Genomic DNA, 6,421 nt, shown 5'->3' on the forward strand with positions numbered 1-6,421 from the left:
TCAACGAGATGGATTGACATGGTGGCTGCTATGATGGGCTCAAGTATAGCAGGGATTGTGGGGCTGGCGCGGGATCGGGTAGTGTTTCATTCTGCTGTGCATGGGGTCGCTATGAGTCAGAAACGACTCGACGGCACTTAACAACAACATGTGTGTGTGGGTGTGTGTGTACACACACAGAGACAGATATATAACAATTTATATATACCCACCCAAACCTATTGCTGTAGAGTCAATTCTGACTCATGGTAACCCTATAGGACGGAATAGAACTACCGCATAGCGTTTCCAAGGTTGTAATCTTTATAGATGCATACAGCCAAATCTTCCTCCCGAAGAGTATCTTGTGGATTTGAACTATTTATCTTTGGTTAGTAGCTGAGTGTTTAACCACTATGCCACCAGGGTTCCTTATATAGACATATACATATATATTGTGAAGTCAATTCTGACTCAGAGTGATCCTATACACAACAGAATGAGACACTACCCATCCTGTGCCGTCCCCACAATTGTGGCTGTTTGAGCCTATTGTTGCAGCCACTGTGTCGATCCATCACATTGAAAGTCTTCCTTTGCTCACTGACCTTCCACTTTACCAAGCATGATGTCCTTCTCCAGGGACTGGTGGCTCCTGATAACATGTCTAAAGTATGTTAGATAAGGTTTTGCCATCCTTGCTTCTAAAGAGCATTCTGGTTATTCTTCTCCCAAGTCAGATTTGTTTGTTCTTCTGATAGCTCATAGTATATTCAATATTCTTCATCAGCACCATAACTGAAAGGCATCAACATTCTTCAGTCTTCCTTATTCATTATCTATTTTCACATGCATACAAAACTACTGAAAAGACAGTGGCTTGGGTTAGGCACACCTTAGTCCTCAAAGTGACATCTTTGTTTTTGAACACTTTAAAGAGGTCTTTTGGGTTTCAAAATGGAGTCGTGTCAGTAGTCCCCATGTTAATTTCCTCTAGCATATTAGTGCCTGAAAAACTAGGTACAGCAGTTTGAATTAAGGAGTCTGGTGCTCTGAACAGCTCAGTGAGTCAGAGTGTACCAAACTCAGGGAAGTAGGATTAGAGAGGAGAAAGGGACAGTGGGATAAAAATAACAAGAACAGGAAATTTACCTGCAGAGCACCAACTGGCAGGCAAGAAAGGCCATCTGAGACCTCCCTGGGTTAAGGAAGAAGACACACCACACCAGCATACCAGCAATCACACCAACATACCAGAGATCACCTCAAGGATCTACCTTCAGCACCTGCTTTTATTGGTAACTTGGGTTGGCTGGGAGTGAACAGGCACTTCCAGTACTGCTAAAACCTGAGCAGAGAGACCATTGGTGCTGCAAGAGGGTGGGCCCAGGGAGGAGCTCCCACAGCAGATCAGTGAACAGGCTTGGGCCAGCTTTTGGCACTGAGGGGCCTGTAGTTGACTTTGTCAGTAATTTTGGGTCCACTGGGTGCAAGTGGGCATTTCCCTGACTCTAGCACTGCTGAAACCCAAGCTGAGAGATCTTTGGCACTGCAAGTGGGCAGGCCCTGAGAGGAACTCCCACAGTGGATTGTGAAGCTAGGAAGTTGTCTTGGGTAGACTTTTTGACACTGAGGGGCCTTGGGAGTGGGGTTTCTGCATGTGTCTGAGCCTGGCGGAAAGTGGCAACCACCTAACAATTGGAGTCTTTGCTGAACATGAGCTGTGGGCCTATGAATAACAGTACAATGTCATCATTAACAATCCTCTTACAGCCCTAGAAACTGCCCCTAGCAACATGGAGTTTCCCTTCCTTCACTCTTCTCCTCCCACTTTCTCTGCCTATATACTCACGCATCAAATAGAAAAATCACAATCAGCCACCATAATACCTGCCGGCTCAAATTCTAAACCCTCCTTATGACAGAGGCCTACGTCCACATTCCACACAGAGATTCCATCACCACAAAGAAAACTGCAAAGCAACCCAGCACACCTGAATTAATAACCAAAAATAAAATACACCAGCTCTACCTTTTCAAAATATTAAACCATAAAACCAAGACAAAACAAATCTATACATAACTAACAGTTAAAGACAACCTCAAAATGTCTAGGAAACAATGGGCAACCTCAAATCAAAGAAAAAAACAGGACAAGGCATTAGAAGCAAAACCCCAAACAAAGGTCTTAGTAAACATGGAGGAAGAGGAGGCAATAGAATTATCTGAGAACGAATTTAGAAGATATGTTTATAGGGCTCTACAAGAGCCTAAGGAAACCCCAAACAGAAGCAAGGAGAACAAAGACAGTTCCCTGGAAGAACTCAGGAAAATCATACAAAAACAAAATAACAAGATTAATGCACAATCAGAACTCATAGAAAAACAGCAGTTAGAAATCCAGAAGATGAATATCAAAATTACAGAATTACACAATACAGTAGAAGCACAAAAGAGTAGGATAGAACTGGTTGAAGAATGCATATTGCAACTAGAAGATGAATCCCTGGACACCAGCCTGTATGAAGAAAAATCAGAACAAAGATTTAACAGAAATGAAGAGAACTTAAGAGTTATATGGGATGACATGAAAAGAAACAACATATGCCTCACTGGAATTCCAGAACAAGAAGAGGCAAAGAAAACCACCAAGAGAATTGTGGAAGATATACTAACAGAAAACATCCCCATACCATGAAGGAAGAAAACATATTTGCCCAAGAAGCTCATAGAACCCCACACAAGATAGATCCCAAGAGAAAAACACCAAGGCATATTATAATCAAACTCTCCAAAACCAAAGAAATTTTGTGAGCTGCCTGGGACAAAAGAAATATTACTTATAATAATCAAACAGTTAGGCTGAGCTCTGATTACTCAGCAGAAACCACATAGGCCAGAAGGCCAGAAGGCAATGGGACAGAACATATAAAAAACTGAAGGAAAAGAACTTCCAACCAAGAATCCTATATCCAGTCAAATTATCCATCAAATTGTTGTTGTTGTTGTTTGCCGTCGAGTTGGCCCCGACTCATAGTGACCCCTCCTTGGGTTTCCGAGGCAGTATCACTATGGAAGTAGGATTGCCCAACCTTCCTTCTGAGGAGTGGCTGATGGGTTTGAACCGCCAGCCTTCTGGTGAGCAGTCAAGTGCCTTAGGCACTATGCTACCAGATATCAAATATGAGGGTGAAATCAAGGCATTCTCAAACAAACAGAAATGAAGAGATTTTGTGAAAACCAGACAAACTCTGCAAGAAATGCTTAAGGAAGTTCTTCCAATAGAGAACCCACAACAGAGATCAACAATATCAGGATATGTGACATCAACACTAAAACCAAATCAGAAACAGAAGCTCAAAATAAGACCATAAAGCACTATACTCTAAAAAATCAAGGAAGCCAATCAGCACACAACAACAGCAACTAACCTATTAGAGGGAATAAAAATTCTAGGTACAAACTTCCAAATGGAGAGGAAAACAGGACAATGTCTTCACAGAACGCACTGTTCTAAAAATATAGAGACAAGAATGTACTCCAAGGTAACCACAGAGAAAATTAACAATCCCCCTAAGCAAATCCAGAAGGAAGGAAAACATATGGGTTTAATAAGCACAAAACCAACAATAAAGAAGAAAAGAAAGGAAGCATTTGGTAACAAATCGAACTCAGCACAGAAAAGTATATGGACCAAGGGAACACCAATAACATGAGAAAAAAAAAAAAATAGAATGACAGCAATCAATTCATATCTATCACCAATTACACTCAATGTGAATGGACTAAATGCACCAATCAAGAGAAAGAGAGTGGCATACTGGATAAGAAAAGAAGACCCATCGATATACTGCCTACAAGAGACTCACCTTAGACACAAAGATAAAAACAAATTAAGAGTTAAGGGGTGGAAAAAAATATACCAAGCCAATGGTAATCAAAAAAGAGAAGAAGTAGCAATATTAATTTCTGATAAAATAGACATTAAGGTGAAAAACATCATTAAGAGACAAAAAAGGACATTATATGATACTGAGAGGGTCAATTGACAAAGAATACATTACAATAATAAATATTTATTCACCCAATGAAAGTGCTCCAAAATATGTGAAGCAAATATTTACTGAATTAGAAGGGATAATAGACAACTCTACAATAGTGGTAGGAGACTTTACCACACCACTTTCTAACAGGGACAGGTCAACTAGAAAAAAATTCAATAAAGATACAGAAGAACTCAACAAGACAATCAACCAACTCAATCTCATAGACATACACAGAGCATTCCACCCAACCAAAGCACAATTAAAATCTCCCCCAGTCCACATGGACCCTTCTCCAGAATATACCATATGTTAGGACATAAAACAAGCCTCAATAAATTAAAAAGCATTGAAATACTACAAAGCATCTTCTTGGACCACAATGCTATAAAATTAGAAATTAATAATAGGAACAGCAAGGAAAAACCATCAAACATATGGAAGTAGAACAATTCACTGCTCAAAAATTACTGAATAATAGAACAAATAAAAACTAAAATAAAAAAAATTCCTAGAAACAAATGAAAATGAGTATACATACATCATACCAAAACCTATGGGACACAGCAGAAGCAGTACTCACAGGACAGTTTATAGCAATCAATGCATACATCAAAAGAGAAATGAAACAAAACCAACACTCTAACTCATCAACTCCAACAACTAGAAAAAGAACAACAAAAGAATCCTACATTATCTAGAAGCAAGGAAATAATAAAGATTGAGCAGAAATAAAGGAAACAGAAAACAAAAAAATCAAAGAGAAAATCAACAAAACAAAAAGCTGGTTCTTCTAAAAGATTAATAAAATTGATAAACCATTGGCAGATCTAACAAAAGAAAAGAAAGAGAAGATCCAAATCACAAGAATTGTAAACGAAAGGGTGTCATCATAACAGAACCAACTGAAATAAAAAAGATACAGAATATTATAAAAAATTATACTCCAACAGATTTGAGAACCTAGAAGAGATAAGTTTCTAGAATCACAAGACCTACCTAAACTATCCCACTGAGAGATAGAATACATGAGCAGACCCATAACAAAAGAAGAAATTGAGCAGGTCATAAAAAAAAACTTCCCATAAACAAACGTCCTGGCACTGATGGCTTCACGGGAGAATTTTACCAAATATTCAGAGAAGAGTTGACACCTATGCTACTCAACCTATTCCAGAACATAGAAAAAAATGGAATATTCCCAAACTCATTTTATGAAGCAAGAATAACACTAATAACACAACCAGGGAATGACACCACTAAAAAGGAAAACTACAGACCAATATCCCTCATGAACATACATGCAAAAATCTTTAACAAAATCCTAGCCAACAGAATCCAACAACATATCAAAAAATTAATACACCCTGACCAAGTGGGACTCATACCAGGTTTACAAGGGTGGTTCAACATCAGAAAAACAATCAATGTAATCCACCACATAAACAAAACAAAAGAACCATATGATTATATCAATCAATGCAGAAAAGGCATTTGATAAAATTTCACACCCATTCCTGTTCAGAACTCTCAGCAAAATAGGGATAGAAGGGAAATTCCTCAACATAATAAAGGGCATATATGCAAAGCCAATGGCCAACATCATTATTAATGGAGAAAGACTCAATGCATTCCCCTTACGAATGGGAACCAGACAGGGATGCCTTCTATCACCACTTCTATTTAACATTGTATTGGAATTCCTGGCAAGGGAAATAAGGCAAGAAAGGGAAATAAAAGGCATACAAATTGGCAAAGAGGAACTAAAATTATCTCTGTGTGCAGATGATATGATCCTGTACATAGAAAACCTAAGGGACTCAATAAAAAAACTACTGCAACTAGAGGTTCAGCAAAGTGGCAGGATACAAGGTCAACATACAAACATCAGTTGGATTCCTCTACAACAACAAAGAGTCCTCTGATAAAGAAATAAGGGAAACAATACCACTTACTATTGCTACTAAAAAGAGAAAATATCTAGGAATAAACCTCACCAGAGACACAAAAGACCTATACAAAGAAAACTATAATACACTACTACAAGAGACAACAAGGGCACTACATAAATGGAAGAACCCGTCTATTGGAATGTCATTTAGTATACCTAAATGTATAGGTATACTAAATATTGTGAAAATGTCAATACTAACTAAAGCAATCTACACATTTAACTCAATCCTGATCCAGATACCAACAAAATTGTTTAAGGACATGGAAGAACCAATTACTAACTTCATATGGAAAGGAAAGAGACCTTGGATAAGCTGAACAGTTCTGAAGAAGAACAAAGTGGAAGGTCTCACACTCCTGAATCTTAATAACTACTTACTATACAGCCACAGTAGTCAATGATACAATGGTACAATGATAGACAGATAGACCAATGGAACAGAATC

Source organism: Orycteropus afer, unplaced genomic scaffold (genome assembly GCF_000298275.1).
Source record: "Orycteropus afer afer isolate SDZICR_OR568_19922 unplaced genomic scaffold, OryAfe1.0 scaffold00047, whole genome shotgun sequence".
Lineage (NCBI taxonomy): Eukaryota > Metazoa > Chordata > Mammalia > Tubulidentata > Orycteropodidae > Orycteropus > Orycteropus afer.